Below are 24,711 nucleotides of genomic sequence, written 5' to 3'. Positions count from 1 at the left end.
GTTCAGGTTAGAAGGGACCTTAAAGATCATCAACTTCCATCCCCCTGCCCTGGGCATGGACACCCCCCACCAGACCAGGTTGCTCCAAGCCCCATCCAGCCTGGCCTTGAACCCCTCCAGGGATGGGGCAACCACAGCTTCTCTGGGCAATCTCTTCCAGTGTCTCACCACCCTCACAGCAAAGAATTTCTTCCTAAGATCTCATCTCAATCTCCCCGCTTTCTGTTTTAAAACCATTCCCGGTTCTCCTGTGGCTCCCCTCCCTAATCCAGAGTCCCTCCCCATCTCTCCTGGAGCCCCTTTAGGGACTGGAAGGGGCCCTAAGGTCTCCCTGGAGCCTTTTCTTCTCCAGGCTGAACAACCCCAGCTCCCTCAGCCTGTCCATCTGACTTATTAGATCTCTAGCCTTTATCATGTACAGTAAGATTTTAGAAGCATCCAGTCAGAATGAAAAATAGATAAAGATATATAGTTTTACACTGTTCTAAGTGCTTCAGGGTGATGTTAGGTAACTGTTAGGATTGGTCTTTTTAGTTGTGTTTTGAGGTTTTTTTTGTTTGTTTCTTTGTTTTTTCCCTCCAAATTCCTAGTTGTTAGACATCTCCTTCAAGCTTCAGAGCTTGCCCTGAAGCATGACTTGGTCCAAGTACAGTGGTACCCTAATGGCTGTTCTCTGTGTCACTGAGGTGTCAAGTCAAACTAAGTAGGATTGAGTGAGTACGTGTGTGTGCAGTTGTGGCTTCAAACTGGAAGAAGGGAGATTTAGATGAGATCTCAGGAAGAAATTTTTCACTATGAGGATGGTGAGACACTGGAAGAGGTTGCCCAGAGAAGTTGTAGCTGTCCCATCCCTTGGAGGTGTTCATGGCCAGGCTGGATGGGGCTTTGTGCAACCTCATCTGGTGGGAGGTGTCCCTGCCACCGGCAGAGGGTTTGGAACTCGATGGTCTTTAAGGTCCCTTCCAACCCAAACCATTCCATCAGTCTATGATGAGAAATGTATTGGCTTCCATTTGATGGATGCTGGCATTTGTGAGGAGAGAATTGATCGGTAGCAAGTGGCTGTTCTGCAGATGAAGTAAAACTGTGAAATTTCCAGACTTTGATGGCTAGCAAAGACTAATAGCAATGCTCCTGTGATGGACTCCCGTCATGAAAAAGCAGTTCTTCAGCTTTTTGATCCCATCTGTGTGATGTGAAGAGAGCAGGGAAGACTTTGCCTCAGCAAAGATAGGATAGTGTGTCCAAAAAGGAGCAGAGCAGCACACCAGGGTCTGTAGTGTTGTGTTTATTTACAGCTGCCACTCAGTTTTACATAACTCCCTCGTTAGTTAAGGGTTGCTGATCCTGCAGACTCTTACACATGTGAGCAGTTCCATCACAGTCACTGGGACGCGCACGAATTAAGATCCCTCTTCTAAGTAAGGCTTAGCAGGATCAAGGCTGGTCCTCACGGCTGTTGAAATCTTCGGTTGCGATTGACTTGAAGGAGAAGCTAAATCCACTCAGCCCTAAACAAACTGGAAGATACTTTCTCGTGTCTCCTGAACTGTTCCAGTCTCTCTTTGGCTGGTAAGACAGTCATTCAGAGCTCGGAGGGACTGACTCTGCCAATCAGTACTCGTGGTGTGCAGCTGTGGATTCAGAGAGCTGGATCACATCCCCAGGATGGTTAATGCTGGTGAACACAGTGCTTAATGCTCTGACCTGGACACTGCAGGTCACCTTCCTGCCTGAGGATCGTGGTCCCCCCTGCTCTGAATGGGCTGGCACGTGAGTGACTTGGAGCTGAAGTCTCAAAGTTGTGGGTCAAGATCAGCAAGCACTGGCTAGGAGCTAAAAATGCTGAGTCTCTCCCCCTTCTCTCTTCGATGACAGTTTCCACAGAAAACAGCTTATTAAAATCACTGCACTTTGCAGGTCCTACTTGGTTTGTGGCATTGCTTTCTTCATGTTCCTATGTGGTGGCCCAGGCTCAGATACAGCTTTTCAAACCCTGTGTGAAAGTTTCAGATGTCTTTATGGGGCACAGTGCTTCACTTTACTCTGAAAGTGCAAACGAAAACAAGTTTGGTAAATAAAGGGAACGGTTCTATTGCAAAAATAGGGATTAATTATTATAATGATATGTAATAAAGTTTTAAGCAGATCTCTGCTTTTTATGAACTCCACTGATTTCATTGCTTTGGGAAAAGAAGTAAGCCGCTCTGGTCAGGAGGAGAAAGCTGTGGACTTCTAGAGCTTCCATGGCTACTTAGAGTTGTGCCTGTTGTCACGTAGTGGTGAATACTTTCATCCCTGCATCTCCTGAAGCGACATTCTTTGCTGGCTCTGGGCTGTGCCACTAATTCTCTGCAGGGGATGGAAAAAAGATCGTGCTGCAGAGAGTACGGCAGCGCCTACGCAATACAGACAGGCCTCCAGTGAGGCAGTAGTTGCTGAGTTACGGTTTCCAGCGTTGAGCTTGCTTCTCAGTTGCTTCTTCAGTGGCTCTCTATCAATTTTCTCGCCCTTGTTGAAGCCATGCAGTGGCCCCCAGTGCTGCTGGAGCGGTGAGACAGCTCTTACTCTTCTGTTGAAGTTAGTCTTTTAAGACACTCTTAAGGTCTCAGGAGCATGTGAACAGTTTCATGTCTGTTTGGTCAGTGGTGTTGTCTCATGAACAGTTTCATGTCTGTTTGGTCAGTGGTGGTGTCTCATAGATGCTCAGAAGGCTGGAGCACCTCTCCTGTGAAGATAGGCTGAGAGAGTTGGGGGTGTTCAGCCTGGAGAAGAGAAGGCTCCAGGGAGACCTTAGAGCCCCTTCCAGTCCCTAAAGGGGCTCCAGGAGAGATGGGGAGGGACTCTTTATCAACAAGTGTAGTGATAGGATGAGGGGGGAAGGTTTTAAACTGAATGAGGGGAGATTTAGATGAGATCTCAGGAAGAAATTCTTTGCTGTGAGGTTGGTGAGGCACTGGAAGAGGTTGCCCAGAGAAGCTGTGGCTGCCCCATCCCTGGAGGGGTTCAAGGCCAGGCTGGATGGGGCTTGGAGCAACCTGGTCTGGTGGGAGGTGTCCCTGCCCAGGGCAGGGGGTTGGCACTGGATGATCTTGAAGGTCCCTTCCAACCCAAACCATTCTATGATATAATTATCTGTGCTCCCAGTTTGGGCTCCCTGTGCTGCTGCTTTGTCTGGTCATTCTGGTAGATGCAGGGCTGCTGCCTGCACACGGTTGGGATAAAGGGGCTGCATTTGAAGTGTGCCCAGAACAGAATTCACCAGCAGTTTCAGCAGCCCAGCTTCTGGATTGTGGACTGACTTTGGGTGGGTGTAGGGTACAATACCATGTGTAAGAATTTACACTCTCACTCCAGAGTGAGAATGGATTTTGGACCGTGGTTGTTAAAGTGCTCAGTAACTGGGGGAGAGAGGTGGTTGTTGGTTAGAGATGAAGTGACTTAACTTGAAATAAAGGAAGGACATGGGGAAAGAGAGAGAATCCTCGTTTTGGAAATGAGCCTGATTGTACTGAATGTTCAGGTGGAGAGTATGGTTACAGTTTTTAGTTTCTGTAGCTTTTTCTGAAACCCTACCCTTCCTTTGGCCACTATGAGTCTTCTGAACACCACAGGCAATCAATATAGAGTAGAGAACTGAAAAAATTTGTAAAGGGACACTGTGAAATGTGCTTTTGCCCTTATTCCATGATACAGCGATTGGAAAGGGTTAGGTAAAAGCACTGGAGCAATGATATCCAGAGGAGTAACAAGGAAGCTACTAATGTGGGTTAATTAGATCTATAATGAACTGAAATAATTCAAAGTCAGGTTTCATCCCATGAACAAACAGATGTGGAAAAAAACCTTGTAGGCAGAAAAGGGAATTGACATCCTATCATTCCAGTACTCTTTTTTTAATACCTTCTTTTTTTATATCAAATCCCAGACATCCTGCAGGTTTTTACTGTTTTATCAGTCCATGGTCCTACATTTCATGGTTCAGGAAAGGGCTACAAAGATGATGAGGGGTCTGGAGCATCTCTCTGCTGAGGAAAGGCTGAGGGACTTGGGTCTTTTCAGTCTGGAGAAGAGAAGGCTGAGGGGGGATCTGATCAATGCTTATAAATACGTAAAGTGAGGGTGTCAAGAGGATGGGGCCAGTCTTTTTTCAGTGGTGCCCGGTGACAGGACAAGAGGAAATGGGCACAAACTTGAACATTGGAAGCTCCATCTAGACATGAGGAGGAACTTCTTTGCTGTGAGGGTGGCAGAGCCCTGGCAGAGGCTGCCCAGAGAGGTGGTGGAGTCTCCTTCTCTGGAGACATTCAACCCCACCTGGACACGTTCCTGTGGGACCTGCTCTGGGTGACCCTGCTCTGGCAGGGGTTTAGACTAGATGATCTCCAGAGGTCCCTTCCAACCTCATTATTCTGTGATTTTACCTCTGTGTATTTAACATCAAAAAGCACAGCTCACATTCCTTCTAAACACTACACATTTGCTTGTTGACAGAAAATAAATCCCAGTTAAAGTTGTGAGGTTAAAAAAACCCACAAAAGCATTCTTCCTAGATGACCTTTAAGTACTTATAGGTATTGATCAGATCCCCCCTCAGCCTTCTCTTCTCCAGACTAAAAAGACCCAAGTCCCTCAGCCTTTCCTCATCAGAGAGATGCTCCAGGCCCATTTTCATCTTTGTAGCCTCTGCTGTACCCTCTCCAGCAGTTCCCTGTCCTTCTTGAACTGGGGGGCCTAGAATTGGACACAAATACTTCAGCAGTAGTGTGAAGGAGGAAAAAAATCTATTTGAAAATGTAAAAGTAGCAGGAAAGTTAGGTAAAATGTGTAGCAGAGCCTGTAATTTAAAAGGAAGAAAAACTGGGGTTGAAGAGAATGTTCTCGGGTAGATTTTTCAAATATTTGAGAAAGGAATTCCTATAGGGTGGTATTTATGAACTATGCATTTGTTAGTCTTGTCCTTTGATTCCTTGTGAGGGTACAATGGGTGGCCATGTGTAGTGCTCTGCTGGTCTCTGGTGATAAAGGACTAAGTCCTTCCTTCATTCTCTGTGTCAGGCCTTCAACAAGAAATAAAGGCATTTAAAAATGTTATGTGTGGATGGACAAACTTTGGAACTAAACATTTTCAGGTTTGCTACTTTAACTTGTCCTGCAATCAGAGACCAAATAATAGCAAAAAGGATGCCTTCTTGAAGATGATTAAGGAGTTTTTAAGTATTCAAAGAGCAGCTCTCGAGGCCATGAGGCACAAATTAATTCTAATTAGCCCCTGGTGGAAGGTGTCATTGAGGTTTTTACAACTTTCTGTTCTATAAGGTAGATATCTCGGCGTGTTTCTCAAGATGTCTCACCATGTTAAAATCTGCACAACACCACCTGGGGGGTTCTTCTTTAAATTGCTCGTCTGCTTTGTGATGTGTATCTCCAAAGCCAGCTGACAGCTCAAAGCAGTTGAACATCTGCAGGGACCACATTACATAAATGTGTTGGCACCTACGTCGATTCTTCCCACGCATTCAAATGAAGCTGGGATGGTTGTACTGTATCTTCTTAATCAGCTTTGTCCAGCCATCTAGGTGATTTGTCTTTGGAAATGATGTCAGTTACTTAAGAATTTGTGGTACTTCACATACGGGCAGGGAAAAGTGTGGTTGTAGGAGCCTGGGCAGGAGGAACGGAAGCTGAAGAAGCTGGTGATTGAGTTCCTTTCTGGAAGATGAGACCTACAGAACATCTTCAGTATTGAGTCTCCCTCTCCAAACTGGTTTCAGGTATGCAGATCAAGAGAGAAAAATAATGTGGTTTTCTTCTGAAGTGAGCTTCTAGGCTGGTTTTTGGTGGGTCTGTTGTTTTTTGGTTCAGAGAGCTGCCTGGCGGATCAGGACCTGGTGGTGTTGGTCAACCGTTGGCTGAACATGAGCCATCAGCATGCCCAGGTGGCCAGGAAGGCCAACAGCATCCTGGCCTGTATCAGGAACAGCGGTGGCAAGTATGACTTGGGAGATGATCATCTGCCTGTACTGGGCACTGGTGAGGCCCCACCTTGAGAGCTGTGTCCAGTTTTGGGCCCCTCAACACAGGATACTCGAGCAGGTCCAGAGAAGGGCAATGAAGCTGGTGAGGAGTGTGGAGCACAAGCTGTGAGGAGCAGCTGAGTGAGCTGGGGGTGTTCATCCTGGAGAAAAGGAGACTGAGGGGAGACCTTCTCGCTCTCTCCAACTCCCTGAAAGGAGGGTGTAGCCAGGGGGGGGTCGGTCTCTTCTCCCAAGGAACAGGCCATGGGACAAGAGGAAATGGCCTCAAGTTGCACCAGGGGAGGTTCAGGTCGGATATTAGGAGCAATTTTTACATGGAAAGGGTTATTAAGCCTTGGAATGGGCTGCCCAGGGAAGGGGTTGAGGCACCATCCCTGGAGGTATTCAAAAGACGGGTTGACATAGAGCTTAGAGATACGTTTTAGTGATGTTTTTTTATCAGAGTTAGGTTGATGGTTGGACTAGATGATCTTAAAGGTCCCTTCCAACCCAGGCAATTCTATGATCCTGTGATTCTAGGCAAGGTAACTGACTTCATGGGTAATGCCACCTGCCTCTGTTTTGCCTGGAATGGAGGCACGGCTGTGCATTGAGAGCTCACAGAATGATGCTCCTCGTGCTGTATCTGGACTGACAAATGAAAACAACTCTAGTAGCAACTTGAGTATTTTTTACTGTCTCAGAGTTTCCAAGTTCACATAAGCTAGTTAAATTCTTTCCTTAAAAGTTAACTGTTGTATACAATTATAATGCGTTCGGTATGATCTGTAGATAGTATTAATTTAAATAACTTGATTTTAAGAATGCTTTGTGCGTCATGGCAAATAAAAATTATTTTTGTATCCTGTTGCTTTCATTCCAGTACAATAGGTGAAGCATCATAATTACAGCTATTGGAATACACAAGTTTTTTTTGTTCCCAGCCTTTTATTCATTAGTGGAGGGCATTAAAGTTAAGCGAATGCTCTCTTCTTATTTTTTATTCAGCCCCTCTTTTCACCTTTCATTTAAAGATTTCATGTTTTCAATAACTCCTGAGATTTTAGATCAAATGCTCAGTATTTCTGTAACAACTAAATTTGTTTAGTGTTTTTCTGTTGGAGGAAAAAGGGGAAGTAAAGGTCTTATTTTAGTGTCTTTGAGTGACTAACATTGGTAGATGTTGCATCATAAAAATGGTGGGCGATTATTAAATTTTCAGGTGTGTTAATCTTTCTAAAATAGCTTTTTATCTTAGCCATCATATTATAACCATGTATATTATTCTGATAGTATTTTGGCATGGTGCTATTCCTGAAAGCAGTCCTTGATAGAGGATTTCTAAGGGAGTTTGAGGATTTACCCTTTTGGGGTGACTGAGGGATGGAAAGAGCCTCACCAGTTACTGCCTGGCTACAGTTCACCTGTGCTGTTACAGGAAAGATTTTGTGTGGAATAATGGTTTGGATTCAATTAGAGAGACTGTTCTTTTACTGGCACAATGAAGAACCTAATGTCAAGTCATCATCAGACAGATCCACAATCTGCCATCCTTGGTATCTTGGAGACCTTCATTGTGACACACGAATTAATTTGCGGGTTGTTGGTGTTCTGCAGAAATCTAGATGGGAGTAGAAGCCGGGGAAGAAAAGAAAAGATTGATGGCATACCTGAGGAGGATTCTGCAGATTTACAAGGCATCTAAATCAAGATACTGAGGACAGCTTTATCTAGATATACCGAGGATAACTTTATCAATTTTGTTAAAGATTAAACTGTCTTTGTAGGTAGTGAATTAGCCTTTTATATCAACAGATAACACAGGCCTGTTACGTCACTGATAATCAGTATGGGATTGATGTGCCATTCAGGTGTATTGCAGCTCTTGGTTATCAGAAAAGCTTAAGATATGGATCTGTCTAATACTTGACATCACACATTGTTTCTAATTATTCATTTCGTTTCACTCCTGATCTGATAATGCTTCGGTGTTTTTACTGCTGGGTATGTTTTGGTCAGTTTTGACCATAGGTACAAAAAAAATTGCTATTCTAGTAAGCCAGATGACCTTCCTGACCTTTGTTTTCCTCCTTTTGCCCCCAGAAATAATTTTTTTTTTTCAGGAACATGGATTTATATCAAGTATGGCAAGTGATTATTAGCAGGACTATTTTCATTTCAAGGGATGCCACTGGTATGATGTTGATTCGGTCTGATGGAGGTTGACAACACCTGCAGAAAGAAAAGATAGTCTTTTACCTACACTGAAATGATACATGTACACATGAAGGAAATGAGTCACCGGGTATTCTCTGTTGGAGAAAGTGGTTATGAACCTGAGGAACCTCCAGTCACCGGGTATTCTCTGTTGGAGAAAGTGTGTACACATGTACACATGTAACGTGCTTTGACATGCACAGATTTAGTGCATATGTGTAGGCTGTTCCCGTATTCATAAGCTCCCTGAGCCTGTGGTAGACTTTATTGCATCAAATGATCTCGGTCCCCAGAAGGTGCCAATTTGCTGTGCGTGATACCAAGTTGCTCTCTGAAGGGTTTCCAGATTAATCTGGTGGTGGTGGTGAGGCTCAAGTCCTACCTGCAGTTAGTTGATTGTCATGAGAAGCAGTTCAAGAAAAGCCCATGGATTTTGTTGTCTCCATTCTGAAGGTACACACGCTGTGTGCATTTGTGGATTCATGGATTCAGTCACTCTTCTGGCTTCAGGAACATTTGTGTATGTTCTTCAGAAATTTGGAGGTTGGTTGCACTTTTGCTGGTGCAAGAAAAAGGTAGGAAGTGAAACCCATTAAAGTGGAAACCGAGTAAACAAACCTCTATCAAATAGATAATGTAACGGGGGGGGAAAAAAGCCCCAACCCCAAATATGGTTCCTTAAAAATGATATTTCTGTCTCAAAAATTTGTTCAGACCTCCCTCTCCTCCCATTTTTTATGTCTTAAGAACAAACAAAACTGATAAGCAGTTCTGATGTTGACCTTTCTCACCTATTTTTAGTCTCATCTGAACTGCGGGGGGGGCAGCGTTCAGTTCAGTTGTTCATTGGGTTTCTTACATTTCACCCTTTTGTATGTTTGAAATAACAAAAATAGAGAAATCGCCACCCTTTTAAAGGAAGAATCTCAAAATGTTGCACATAAATTAACCTTAGATGTTAGGGGACAAAAATACTGAAGTAATCTGTCCGGTGAGTTTGTCAGGATATATGTTATGGTGCAAAATGTCTAGGAAAATATAAAGTAAAATCAGTATGTTGTGATATTTCGTCATAGAATAAAAGTTAAATTCCTTTTTGGAGGGGTTTGTGATGTAATTTATAGGGAGGGAAGCTACGTGCTTAATTTTGCATGTGGAATTCCATTCTGTATGGAATGGTTTCCGTGAAAATATTGTGAGAATGTCCAGCTAATCTCATCTGCCAATGGAAAACAGCTTGTTGTCCCTGTAACTGGTTTTGTGAGGGGTTTTTGTGACCTCTATAACTTTGCATTCAAAGACATTTTTTAGCTTCTAGATGTCTTTATTTTTTTTTTCTACAAAACAGGAGTCTATAACTTTGCATTCAAAGACATTTTTTAACTTCGAGATGTCTTTATATTTTTTCTACAAAACAGGAAAATGCTGTGGTATTAATGTGAAAATGTACTGTTTTGATGCAAACTGAAAGTTATCCTGAGTGCTTCACAGATGTATACTGTATTTTTTTAAACATAACCATATTTTTCTCTAATGAAATAACAGACTTGCCTTTCTAAGCCTTGAAGAAATTACAATTCCTATTTCAAAGCTGTCTTTCTTTGGTCTGTTCCAACATATGATAATAGATACCTTCTTACAAAAAAGTTTTTGACTCCAGTGCCTATCTTGGGGAGCCCTGCATTTGTATGAACTTATCCCACTCTTTCACAACACCTCTGGAATCAGGAAGAAGTGGGAGAATATATATTGCCTTAGGGCATGCCGTGCCTTGGTGGAAGGCTGAAGGGTGTGGAGCTGATGGGCGGTGAGCCTCCTGTATCGCTCCTGTTGAGTGTATTGAAACCTGTTTTGCAAAATCAGGGAATAAATAAAAGATCTAACGATGTCAGTGGGTTGAGGTGCAAGTCAACGCCAGCCCTGGGTGTTGTACCCCACATGTAGGTACTGTAACAGGCAGTGAGTAATCGCTCAGTTCAAGGGGATCTTGAGGTGCTTACGATAGTGGTGGTGTACCACAAAGCAGCAGCTATAACCTGATGATGACAGAATCATAGAATGGTTTGGGTTGGAAGGGACCTTAAAGATCATAGAGTTCCAACCCCCCTGCCCTGGGCAGGGACACCTCCCACCAGAGCAGGTTGCTCCAAGCCCCATCCAGCCTGGCCTTGAACCCCTTCAGGGATGGGGCAGCCACAGCTTCTCTGGGCAACCTCTTCCAGTGTCTCACCACCCTCACAGCAAAGAATTTCTTCCTGAGATCTCATCTCAATCTCCCCTCTTGCAGTTTAAAACCATTCCCCCTCATCCTATGTCTCCCCTCCCTGATCCAGAGTCCCTCCCCATCTCTCCTGGAGCCCCTTTAGGGACTGGAAGGGGCTCTAAGGTCTCCCTGGAGCCTTCTCTTCTCCAGGGTGAACATCGCCAACTCTCTCAGCCTGTCCTCACAGGAGATGTGCTCCATGCCTTTGATCATCTTTGTGTCCTCCTCTGGACCCGTTCCAACAGGTCCATGTCCTTCCTGTTCTTCAACTCCAGAGCTGGACACAATCTTCCAAAGACATCGGTTCTTCAGATAAACTGTGGATCTTCAAACATTAAGCAATTATTTTTATTAAAGAAGGAAACTTAATTATAGCAATGTTTAGTGTTACTGTAATTATTGCAAAGGTTCTTAGGAGGCTCTTGAGTACTGTGCTCTTGTGGCTGACCCGTTCAAAGCTTTGTATAATGTTAAATTTTCAGGGTCAAAGACATTTCAGCATGAACTGTGCACTCAAAAGCTTCCTCTCATCACTAAGGACAGATTGCATTATGGGTAACACCCTGTCCACCTTTATCCTCAATTACTGCACCACTTACAGCTCCAGTAGGCATTGGGTGTTGAACTAACCTGCTGGGAGGAAGCAACTTTAGACAAGTTCTAAACCCAGGAGTTTTTTAAAGATTTTTATTGAACTTTTTGGTTTGTAGAAAACAGAAGCTGCCAATCCAGTATATAAAGTTCAGTTGTTCAGGGAAAAGTGTAAGTAGCTCAGGTCTAGAAGGAGAAAAATGAATTGAGAGAGATATATTTATACTTTAATTTCATTTTTTTTTTGCACTGTACTTCTTTCTGTAAAATTTGGTACTCGCTGGTTAAGTATGATTTCTTTAAATTTGTGCATTTGCTTCCAAATGCAGCTTATGTGCCAAGTATATTTATATACTTCTCTGTAAAGATTTATTGCTCTATTGCTTGTGATGCGTTTTCAATTCATTAATTTTTAAAACAGATTTTTAATTCGTTTTCTGTTGTTAGATGAGATGAGGTACGTTTGTCTGTATGTACTTGATAGGTTAAAACAGCCAAAGTGGCCTCTTTCAACTTCTTTGGGAAGTTCTGTGGGTAAAGTATATTCTGACTTGATAGAATTTCATAGTTTGATTGTTGGTTTGTTGTTGTTTTTTATTTTTATAACTGAAAGACTTTATTTTTTATAACTGAAAGAAAACAAAAACATGCTAACCTAAGTTTTCTTTCTTGGTGGATGTAATTCTAAAGACAAGCACAGCATTTAGGAAAGGTGCATTTAGATTGCCTATGAAATCCACGTTAACATCCTTACATTGATGCATTGTGAGGTTTTAATTTTGTTAATATTTTCCAGGAAATCTCTGCCTCCTTTATTGTACAAAATGTACTTGGTTGTGTTGTGAGAAGCGTTACAGCCATTCCTTGTGGGTTTATTTTGTCGAAGAAGAATGGAGGATTGTGTGTACTTATAAGGCAATTAAATGCCACTCTGGAGAAAAAGAGATTTCTTGTGCTTCCATCTTGTAATTGCTTATTAGTGCAGATGTGTTAATCGAGCTTTTCCTAGGTGATGACTGCGTGCTTCTCATTTAAGTGCTTGATGTGAGTTCTTGCAGTCTGATTTCTACCTTTCCTGCACTCTTCCTCCCTTCCACCCACTCCCAGCAGAGTAGAAAGCTCAGACTGGGGAGCTGTGCTTACCTGAGGGCTGGATGTGATTAAAAAAAATGGGAAAAATACAATTCTAGCAGGGTTAAATTGGGTGCCCAGAAGGACTGATGGTTGGGCTCTCATCTCTTCGTGCTGGGCTGGGGTTTGAAGATGGATACTTGGTGAAGTGCTCTGATATTTTGGATGAGTACTTTAGAGAAGCCGCTGAAAAAATTAATTCTGCCTTTGGAGTTTGAGCACTTGGCAATACGTGAAGCCTGTTGCCACTTCAGACCTTCCACTTTTCTTTTTAAAATAAAGAATTAGGACTTAATTATGGGAGCAACAACCTACGTGCATAAATTCGCTTGGCACCTCTGTGGAAAAACTGTGGAATCATGGTCTGTTTTAAAAACCTAGAAGTATATGCTGTAAGAGAATTTGGTTAAAATGCACCCAAAAGAGGTGAATTTAAAATTAAGGACATGGTAAGTATGGGTTATAAAAAGCTAACTGTTGGCTAATGATTTGTTGCCATCAGTACCTTTCAGTGCAGGGTATTTTCTGAAATGTCTGCATTACTTATCGAGAAGGACGTGTCTGCAACTTTCTTAAAAAAAAATAGAAATTAATAGAAATACTCATGTCTCTCAAAGCAGAATAGAAGTTCAGTGTTGAAAAATGATCTTTTATTTTCAGGATTTGCCAGGGTATTTTCTGAAATGTCTGCATTACTTGTTGAGGAGGACATGTCTGCAACTTTCTTAAAAGAAATAGAAATTAATAGAAATACTCATGCCTTTTAAAGCAGAATAGAAGTTCAGTGTTGAAAACTGATCTTTTATTTTCAGGATTTGAAAAGTTTTTGCTCTTCACAATTTGGAAAGTAAAAGACCAAGAGTTAGGCTTTTCACCAGGATATGTTCTATGGCATGCTATGCAGTAGGACTTTGATGAGGCTGATGGGTCAGCCACAGTATCTACTACTGTCTTTTCCTGTTCTCCTACACTATTACTTGGTGGATATGGCTATGATGGGAAAGAGGGGACAGTAGGATGAAAGCGAGTTCATGGAATCATAGACAGGTTGCTCCAAACCCCATCCAGCCTGGCCTTGAACCCCTCCAGGGATGGGGCAGCCACAGCTTCTCTGGGCAACCTCTTCCAGTGTCTCACCACCCTCACAGCAAAGAATTTCTTCCTGAGATCTCATCTCAATCTCCCTTCTTCCAGTTTGAAGCCATAACCCCTTGTCCTATTACTGCTCTTCTCCAGGCTGAACAACCCCAACTCTCTCAGCCTGAATTGTTTGATTACACATGGAAAAATGTGGTTAAAGGTATGGAGACAAAAAAATTCTTGTAATTTTGTGTAGGAAGCAGTAAAAAAAAGTTGTAATTGTGGAGGAGATTGGTTTATAGCAGGGGAAGCAAAACTCTGCTGTGGATGTCATTGTAATTTTGTGTAGGAAGCAGTAAAAAAAAAAGTTGTGGTAATTGTGGAGGAGATAGACTGGTTTATAGCAGAGGAAGCAAAACTCTGCTGTGGATGTCACGGGTCAGCTCCCTGTGTCACCCCTAAAACATCAGGGATCTTGAACTTCAGGCTGGGTTGCATTTCTTCCTATTTTTTCTAGCTCAGTCTTTGGGGGTCGGCTCAGCACTTCCAGTACCGTTCCCTTCAGGAGCAATGACATCCATATTCTATAACTTGCTTTAAAGCAAAGAACATTTTAAAGTGTTTTCTATTATTCTTTTGTTCTGATCTTTAGTTCTGCGTGCTCATCTATATTTCCCTAAGTCTTACAATTCCTTCAGAAGGTGAGAAAGGCTTTAATTACGTTGAGGCTCGTGTCTGTCTTCCATCACATTTGGAGAAGTAAGTGACAGCAGACCCTCCTTTGCCTCGGAGAACAGGGTGAGCGGCGCCTTGTGATCCGCAAAATCCCAGCTCTGACAGCGCAACGAGGAGCCTGGAATTATCCTACAGTCGTGCAAGTTGCTCCTCTCTTTCTCTTCCCTCATTTTCCAAATGTATTTCGGAGGTTTCTTAATTGTTTTGCCATTCTGCCTCTTTCCAAACGTCCCTCTGTAAAATTAGATCACTACCTCCACGAGGAATTTATGCTCCAATATGCGAGACTTTGCCCTTACTATCTAAGTCATATAATGTTAATAAAATTAATCATGTCTTGGTGTTTGTCATGCACAAATTTAGTGGTGGGGATAATCACAGAATCTTCTAGGTTGGAAGGGACCTTAAAGATCATCTTGTCCAACCGTCAACCCAACTGACAAAAATAGACACCCGCACAACAAACAAGGAGCATCATCACTAAACCATACCTCCCAGCACTACATCAACCCGTCTTTTGAACACCTCCAGGGATGGGGCCTCAACCACCTCCCTGGGCAGCCCATTCCAATGCCTGATAATCCTAAATGGCTTCCCACAGAATAGCAGAGGGATCAGTGGTGCTGAACCTGAAGACAAAACTGGAATCTGGCAACAAAATTGGTCTGATTTCTGTATTCCTGAAATACTAAACGCTTTCAAATATACTAATCTGAACTGCTCTTTGGGGTTCTTGGTTAAAACGAAAGGTTTTAACACTGGTTTGTGTGCAAACAGAGAATGCTGCAAGCGGGCTAAACCCAAGACTTAAAATAATAAATTCACCCGAAGTCGTTAACTGTTGCCTTAATTAGATAGAGCTTCAAAGCGTATGCTGAGATTTTTCCACTACAGCTTTTCATCACTTCCCCAAGTTCAGCCTGCCCTATACAGATGCTTAATTTGTATGCCGGGCCCTGTGATAAAGCTATTTCTGGCGACGAGATGCCAAAATTATAGGCACTGATGTCAATGCAGATGAGGTGAGCCTAATTTGGTCAGGAGAGGGCTATGCCATGCAAAATCTTCTTTACATGGGCACATAAAGGCCAGTGCCAAGACTGACAGGTGCCCAGTGGGTGGCAAGGAGCTTCGGAGCTAAACATTCTTCTTGGTACTGCTACAATTCTTGCTTCTTTAAGAAACAATATAATAATCATATGGCTTTTTTTTTTTTCCAGCATCCCTGCAGGATAACTTAAGTAAAATGGAAATGGAACTGAATTTTTACAAATGTAAATCTTTTAAATCCTATTGAAAGACTTAATTCTAGATTCTTAAATTCAATTTCTGCTCAATGTTAAAGCTTGACGATGAAAATAGCATCTTGTTACCTTGACAAATGGAATCTGAAATTCAGAGGTATGCTGCTGTGAAGTCTCTGTAAGAAAAACTACTTGAAAGTGGTTTTTAATTGTGTGAGCTCTCGGAGTGTTGTAAATGCGATAAAATGCGCACTCAGGTTGAATAATGAGAAGTCTGTACAGAGATACTGTATTTTTGAAAAGGCTGTAGAAGGATATTAGTTGTAGTTGAAGAAGTCTCTAGGCTTTTTTTTTTTTCTGCTAGCTTTCCACCTCTTTTCTATGTCAATGTGTCAGTTGTGAAGTGTATCAAAAATGTATTAATCTATTAATAGAATACTTTCTTTGTATGCCTGCTTCCATACCTCCTTCCATTTCTCCCCCTAAGAGGGGGTTACAGTCATGTGGAATCTTTTACCTGGGAATTTTTTTTTTATGTTAGTTTTGAGCTTGTAATTCTCCTGTTCCTTTGTCAGCTGTCTCTTTTTCAAAAAGATAAAAACTCTTTGAATCCGAGGGGAAAAAAAAGCATTTTACGGTGCCATTTCTGGAATTAGGAGCCTGAACCTTTTCGGTGTATTTCGGTCTCAAACACAGGAGCCTTTTCCAGTTTGACACCTGCAGACGTAGGCAGTGACACCCCTGGGGCAGCTTTATCTCTAGGGGGGGAGATGCTGAAATAAGGAAATCCAGGTTTTTAATGAAAAACCTTTGGGTGCAGGGATTGCTGGCGCCCAGGCGCTAGCAGAATGTTAATGGAAGGCAGTAACTACATGTTCTACAAACGTGTAAATGTCTGAAAAATTACTATCTTGCGTGATAATACCTTTAAAAACTCGCTAATGAAGTTTAATAAAGCATTTCCTTTTGGTGGGATGTTGGCAAGGATATATTGCAGCCTGGAAAGGGAGGGGAGGCGTCGCTGTGGAACTGTGGCTTTTGGAAGGGGAGAGTTTTTGGGTTAATGGCTCATTAGAGCCTTTCCAAGTTTAAGTAGTTCAGCTGAAACTGGTCTGCTTAACCAGTTCAATTGAAATTGGTCAGCTTAACCTACATGGGTGTAGGTTTAATTAGTTCCTGGGAAAATGGATGGAATGCTACTAGCATTTTTTTTTTGGGGTATGGTGCATAAGCAAGTTCTGAAATAAGTGATTAATGTAGATGAATCTCCAGATGAACTTTCTCCGGAAGGAGCATTGTAACAGAAACTGTAATTCTGCTAATGCTTTTTTGGTTTTTGTTTTGGTTTGTGGGTTTTTTGTTGTTAAGCTTGAAATGTTAGACTTTTGAGATGAGAGAAGTTGAATGAAGTCGGCCAATGCAACTTCTCTTAACTTTTTTGTATTTCAAATACTATATATTGGCCCTAAGGCCCCAAGGGGCTTGGAGCAACCTGGTCTGGTGGGAGGTGACCCTGCCCAGGGCAGGGGTTGGAACTTGATGGTCTTTAAGGTCCTTCCAACCTGAACCCTTCTACGATTCTACATGTTGCTGCTTTATTTTGGGCTTTGCTTTTTTGTGACAAGCTTGGGCACGGCTAATATGATCTTGCTTTGAATGTCTTTAATCTTTATAAACTGTGATGACTATTTAACTTAATTATCATTTTCATTTGTAGTGCCATCATATTATAAATAAAATGTATTGATCTGTGGATTTGACAGCAGATGGTTTAACCAGTTTCAGTGTTTGTCCTGTGTAGCCCTTCAGTTATTTTAATGGCAATGATGACAGAATATGAAAATAAAAGCCAGGCTTGATTTATTTCAGATGTTCTATTGCCACATCTGCTTAATGTATTAATATGAAGCTTCCAGTTTTCCCCCTTGAAATTTAATCTTTTTTGACAACATAATATTTTTGTGTGATGGCTAGCAAGGAAGCAGAAACAAAGATGATTTTATTAATGTCTTTTAAATGTTTAGGATTTTTTTTTTTGAGCTTTAGCATATGCCTGTGTGCCTAGGGAAATGCTGAAATGTGTTTTTTTTTTTTTTCTTTGGGAACTCTATTTTTGAAATAAAATTTGGAAATGATATCTAAAATCCTTGTATAAATATTAAAATATATTAAATGGAAGTTGAGTTGCCTGGGGAGTCTCGGTAGATGTCAATATTTTAATTTTGTGTGAAATACTCTTTAAATATTTCCTAAAAAGTGAATTGAAGTGTGTATGAAGGAGTTAAAGGTATCTTTCTTTTGGGTTCCTGGGCTGGACAGCCACATGTGTGGAAATCCATGTGTACAGCTGGTGTCTGTACAGATCCCCATTGCTCCCTCTGCCACCCCTCTCCCACACACACGCTTCCAAGAGCCATGAAGCTGCAGAGGAGACCTCGTTGTGGTCATGTAAGAATAAAAGTTCGTGGAGAAACTTCTCTCCAAGGAAAAAAAGCTTAAGCCTTGAATTTAGACGACCAGCTTTTTGTGGCCTTTTTGTCTTCTGGAGATAACTTATGAAGAATTACAAGATGCAAGCACTGTGACTTAAATTTGTGCAATTTCTTTTTCTGGTGTTGTGATGTGTTGACAATTTTGTGATGTTGTCTTTCGGTGAGATTGTAAGGTCAGTGTGTTTTATGTAGGTTTCCTGTTAAAGATCAGACAGACAGTAAGAGAGCCTTTCACTCTTCAAAGGATGTGCTGTAGAAATAGAACATAAGTGTTTTCTTGCAAAGTCTAAAACATTGCTAGCTTTTCTTGTCGCACTTATACAGCCAGGTTACTTGTAATATGTGAATTATGTAGGAACTGAAGGTACTCTTTATTTGCTTCCAATATACCATCAAGTCTCTGTTGAAGGGGTGTTTAATAGTGAAACATGGTAACCCAGAGCAGCTAAAACTCAATTTTTTACATCTTGCCTTCAGAATGGTCTCTCTGACGGTACTTTATCTTGTAACAATGGTACTGTTTTTTTAACTCTTCAAAATCATTGATAAAGGCATTCATATTGAACTCTAAAACTGGTCTGGTTTCTTGCTGTGCTGCAGATCTTTTGTGACTGAGCAGATGACAGGATCTGCAACCAGGTGTGGACAGATAGGAGCTGATGTAGACCAGCCCTGGTTGAGCATCTCTAAGACCATGCTAAAATGGTTCTCTGCCCAAGATAATTAGCCTCACTATGTCTGAGAAACACATGAAAAATAAATATTTCTTAAATAACACATCAGAAATTTGTGTGTAGACTGTCATCTTAACGACTTTTAAATACTTTTTTTTGGTTTCTTCAAAGAAGGTTTGGTAGAAATGGAGTATAGCTCCTTGCCAACATCTCTGGAGAAAATCAGAAATCTAACTTCTGTGGGTTTAAACAGAGCCCTAAAATGCAATAGTAAGTCAGCAGCCTCAGAAAAGTGGATGTCTGAAATAAACCTGAGAAAGAACTGAAGTCCTAGGGTACAGCATTCTTTGGCTAGATACGTTTTCATAAGAACAAGGGTTATATGGTACAAACTGATACGGTGATAAAGGATCCAATTTAGATCGGTTTTATGTCGTTTGTAGAAACTCTGAAATTTACTATGTTGGGTAAAACAGATCACCAGAGATTAACGGAGATTCATGGTATGGCAGAGGCAGTGAGAGTGTTTTAAATTTGTATTACAAAAGAAGCATTTTAGAAAGAAGTAATCTGTTTCTAGATGTTTAATCTATGCACATGAAAAATGTGTTCTCATCCACCCTTCAACTAAGATGTGTCCTTTTTTGCCAAATATCTTTGTCAGTGTTACACAGCCGTTTCTATGAACCTGCATGAGCAAGATGTTGAGCAAAGAAGGTGAAAGGTTAAAAACAGCCATCAGGAAAACACAACATCTAATAACATGCTTGCTTTGGCAAAGATTGATGTGATTGTTTATAAAATACAGAAAACTTCTTACCCCTTTTTGGCAACGCAGTGCACGCAGGGTGGTAGTTTTCTATTGCTGCGGTGGAGTTGCTGATGTAGATGGAGTGGTATAGAAACGTTGGTTTGTTGGCTTCCTTTCATTCACTGAGATTGGATCCTTTCTTTTATAAGGGGAGGGTTCTTCCTTTTTCTAACTTATTGAGGACTGAGGTGGAAGATTTCTAAAAATGAAAAGCGCTCTTAAAGGAAATGGCTCAAGTCTGCCATCTGGATCTGTAGCCTTCCTTGGCTTTAGAGGTCCAAGTTCTGGATTTCTAAGCCCTTAGTTTAAGATCAACCAGCTTTTTGTGTTTAGTTAAGTAAAAATGATGATTTATGTGTAGTAAAGAAGGTGAATTTTGCTAATGATTTTGGATTTTTCATGTTTGCTTATTGCTTATTAGCTGCTATGTAGCTTTATTAATAAGCGCTTAGAGTAGTTGAAATTTTGTCCCCAGTTGCAACGTAGGCTAAGGAAGGTGAATTTTGCTAATGATTTTGGATTTCTCATGTTTGCTTATTGCTTATTAGCTGATATGTAGCTTTATTAATAAGCGCTTAAGAGTAGTTGAAATTTTGTCCCTAGTTGCAACGTAGGCTAACATGGTAAATGTTTTAAATTAGAAGCTGAATTGAAAGCAAAATGCTTAGATAACATTTTAAATTGACATAAACAGAAGTAGCACTTGCAGAAGTTAGTCACTGTGTACACCTTGTGAAATTCTGAAAGGTCTGTTCTCGGTATCCATGAAAATAATGGCATAGATGGTAAATGTTTTAAATTAGAAGCTGAATTGAAAGCAAAATGCTTAGATAACATTTTAAATTGACATAAACAGAAGTAGCACTTGCAGAAGTTAGTCACTGTGTACACCTTGTGAAATTCTGAAAGGTCTGTTCTCGGTATCCATGAAAATAATGGCATATTTTCCTCTTATTTTTTTTCCTTGAGTGCAGTGTTTAGTGGTTGGGTTGGGCTGGGCTGCAGCAATAGCTACCCACATTTGTGACAAGAATACTTCTCATAGATTACCATTTAATTAATTCTTTGTTAGCGAAGTCTGCGGGAGAGGGAGATTGCACGTGATAGATAATGAGACAGGGAGAAAAAAAAAAAGACGGAAATGAGTTTAGAGCTGTGTGTGGTTATTTGCACTGTGTGCTGGTGAATTGGTAAATGATAGGCTTATTTCTCTGCTGTCTTTACAAACTGTTAATATAAATCTGGTGAAATTCCCTGTCTGGTCCATAACAAGCACCGTGCCAGGTTGGAAGGTATCCTAGAAATCAGTGTGCCACAAGCCAGTCTTCAGTGTCTGTTCTGGAAGGGGGTGTTTGAAGGGCAAAGGAGATTCCATGGAGATCTCATTTCTGGGCCAGGTACACAAGTGCATCCATGTGAAATCAGGTCATTCTGGAAAGTAAGAGTGATTAGCAATGAGCCTTAATTTTCTGCACAAAAACTCGTGGTGATGGGGATCTGTGAGGCCCCGCTGCATTTAAACAGGAGCATCACAGAATGGTTTAGGTTGGAAGGGACCTTAAAGATCATCCAGTTCCAACCCCCTGCCCTGGGCAGGGACACCTCCCACCAGACCAGGTTGCTCCAAGCCCCATCCAGCCTGGCCCTGAACCCCTCCAGGGATGGGGCAGCCACAGCTTCTCTGGGCAACCTCTTCCAGTGTCTCACCACCCTCACAGCAAAGAATTTCTTTCTAGTATCTAATCTAAATCTCCCCTCTTCCAGTTTAAAACCCTTCCCCCTCATCCTATGGCTCCCCTCCCTGATCCAGAGTCCCTCCCCATCTCTCCTGGAGCCCCTTGAGGGACTGGAAGGGGCTCTAAGGTCTCCCTGGAGCCTTCTCTTCTCCAGGCTGAAGAACCTCAACTCTCTCAGCCTCTCCTCACAGCAGAGGTGCTCCAGCCCTCCAAGGAGTATTGGGTGTCATCATATGAGACCTAATGCTGTGTGTCATATATGGTGCTGTTGCTTCAACTCTGGATTGCCTGGAGGTGTTACTGAAATGTTTGGGGAGGGCAGTATAAATAAGACACTTCTGTAGATACAGTACTTACTGAGGTTTGTAAGGCAACACTGAGTCATTCTTCAGGACTGCTAGAATTTATTAAAAAGAAAAAAGAAGAAAAGGATTGGAACAGATGGGTATTTAGAAAGGTATACAAGAAAAACTGGGTTCCTGTACTTGGTACTTCAAGTAACAGAGCACGCTAATAGGAAATGATGGGCTTCCATGTGGAGCCTTGCAGATCTCTAGGAGTGTGTATGGAAAGAATTACATCCTTGCAAAGCACCATGGGATATTAATGGAGACCTACTTGGAATTGGTAGGAGCCAGTCCCGTGTGATGCCAGTTTCACAACGAGAGCAAACTGGTATCTTTAGCAAATTCCTTAGTGTAATCTTTGCAACAAATGTGGCAAGACCCCAGGTGTTTTCTGCTGTATTGATAATGAATTCTTGTCTTATAAAGAATTACACAGAAATGCTTACTCAGCAAATGCAAAAATTGTAGGTACTAGATAATGACTTGTATGGTATATTTGAGTGTTAAGTACTGAAAATCTTGCCTTATCAAACAAGGTACCTCTGCATGCATTGAGAAAATGAATCTTAGAAAAACTGAAATAGAATCTGCTAAAAAAATGGGGAGGAAGAAGATGAAAGGGCTGTAGGAACTTCCATAATTTTTAACAGGCAAAAAAATGCACCATTTGATAGCTCTTCTTTCTAGTGGGCTCCTTCATTTCAAGATGAAGCGGAGACCGATGGTGATGTCCATAGCTTGATGTCCACTCCCAGAACTTAGGTAGCGTAATAGGTAGTATGTTATCACACAGGGAATTTAGCATCACCTTATTTTTGTGCAGTCTTGTGCTGGAGGGGTTCCCATACGTGCTAATGACCTTGAATAATTTCTTTCATATACTTTAAAAAAAAATGATTTATTTCACGTTCTCCTTACAGTTGTTAATGAGATTATTCAAAGCAGTACTTTTCTCAAAAGAAGCACTTTAGCTTCTTTGTTGATTTCTCATATATCTGATATAAACCAGTGCATTTCTGGTCTTCCTCTGTCTCCAAATTCAGAAACCTATTTCTGAAACAGCCTATGTCCAAGCCATAGTTAAAACAAATAATGCTGTAGTGGTGCTTAACAGATGGGTAAATATTTTTATTTCTATGTTCTGGTGTTAAACTTCCGCAAGAGACAATAGGTTTAAGTGAAACTTTCAGTAAGAGGAGGCTGATTAATTAAACCACTTACTATTGGAAGACAAAAGAGGGAAGGGTGATGACTTGTATTGCTGTTTTCTAAGGTGATGTTATATTTCTGATGTTGGTGGAAGAAAGGCTTGCTCCATGGGCCCAGGAGAAGACCATCTACATGCTCCAAGAACATCTTCATGCATTTTGAGACAGGAGAACAGAGAACACCCATCAGGGATTGAGAGTAGCGGTGATAGAGAGAAGTGCTTGATGATTCAAAGAGTATAAGGCTATTTGTGTTAAGAATTTTATTTGGTGGAGAGTTTGGTCTTGAAGCAAATCACCTTTTTGTCCCTGATCATCAAGGCCATTTTTTTTTTGTTTTCCAGAGTGTTTTGGGGTATGTGCTAGCCAGGCTTCTTTCAAAAGACACCGGTCCATTCCACTCCTTGCATGCACCAAATGGACTCTAATCCGTGATTAGGTCATAGAGGTTTGACCAGTTATCAGTCATTTTGGGCAGCTTTAAACCTCCTGTGGTAGGGTCCGGTTCAGGCAGTTTCAGTAGATGTGACCTGCCAAAAAAACCCCTCCTGGGCTTCATATAAAGTAGGTGTAAAGACTTCAGCAGCAGCTGAGCTTTGATCTGCTCTGCTTGTGCCAAATTGCCAAGGCAGATAGAGCCTAATGCCATTTCTTGTGGGTTTTTTTTTAAGGTAACATCAGAGTGGTGATGACTAATTGTCAGGGTGTATTAACCTTGTCAAGTGTTTGGAGAGGGTAATGTTCTTAAATCTACCTCCGTGACAGTTTGCATTTTGGGTGGAACTTTGACAGACCTTTAGATAAGCTCTGCATTCATTAAGCAAGGTCCCAAAAGGTCCCTTCTGAATGTTCTTGCCTATGGCTTTAGTCTGGCTGGTTTTCAGGGAGGGGAGAGAGCAGAAGATACATGTTTGGAATATAATGGTGCTGTAGGAACCCACAGGTAGTGCTGAGATCATGATTGTAGCTTAAAAGCCAGCACAAATATGAGGAATCATATTATAAAATTGCAAAGAGCCCTGTCCCAGTTCCTGAGTCTTCTCCTTCATTCAGTAAATGGCCACTGTGGGATGTTTCCCTTTTTCCTGTGGATAGGGGGAAATTAATTGCTCGGTGCTGAAGTTGCTCCTTTGGTAACCTGTGTTAACTTGTCTATTTTGTGTGCATATTGGAATTTGCAATGTGATCTGCAGTAATTATAGGAAGAGCAGAATCGTCATGTAATTTTCCTTTCAATTATTCAACTTCATCCTTTCAGACTCCTCAATGTCCCCCACACTCTGCCTTTTTTCCCCTCCGTAGCTGCTGCTTTTTTAATTATTTTTTTTTTCCCCAAAAAAACCTATTTGAGATTCCTCTGTATTTCTGGAATGAAATATTTGTCAGCTTAAAATGCTTTAGTGACATGGTTTAGTGATGGGTTTTTTTTATCAGAGTTAAGTTAATGGTTGGACTAGATGATTTTAAAGGTCCCTTCCAACCTAGACAATGCTGTGATTCTATGCCCCAAAATTAAAATGCCTCTCAAAGCCTCACCAAGTCTACAGGATGGCTTGGCTGCATGGTCTGTGCTCTTGGAGGAAGTTATTCTGCTGGATTTCAACCCTGGGGTGGGAAAAGGGGGGGGTTATAGGCAAGTTCAACCCTTGGGGCAATAAACCAAAGCAAGGTACCAGTTGGGGTATGAGTGTGTGTGGCTGGAAAGGCGGGATGAGGGCTGGTTTGGTATTTAGTGGACAAAAAAGATTAGAGAACCATGATTGATTTCAATAATTGCATGTATTAAAATGCATTCACTTTATTTCATTCTTTATAGTAAGCTGCTGTAAAAGCAACCCTGAAATATGTTTTAAGTTCAGTCGGTAGCAGTTCCCCAGGTGGCAGAGATAAAAGGAATTTGGGAATATCTGCTGGAAACGGGCTCTTTTTAGCGTTTAAAGGCAGTGCCTTGATTTAGCTGCGGTGGTTTGAGTGCTGGAGCTCCATCCTGGAGCCTAACAAGCCTGGCTGTGTTAAGGAAAACCACGTAATCGTGGGTTTTTTTCATTTCCTTTAGCACTTGTGTAGGGTTTAAGCGAGGCTTTGCTCCCTGCCGTCTCCTCCGGGTGGAAAACCCTCTGCGGGCGGTCCCTCCGGTGACGGCAGCTGTTGGGGGGGGGCAGCTG

This window comes from Calidris pugnax, unplaced genomic scaffold (assembly GCF_001431845.1).
Source record: "Calidris pugnax isolate Ruff unplaced genomic scaffold, ASM143184v1 scaffold5, whole genome shotgun sequence".
NCBI lineage: Eukaryota > Metazoa > Chordata > Aves > Charadriiformes > Scolopacidae > Calidris > Calidris pugnax.
The sequence above is the reverse complement of the archived record's forward strand: the minus strand, read 5'-3'. Positions refer to the sequence as shown.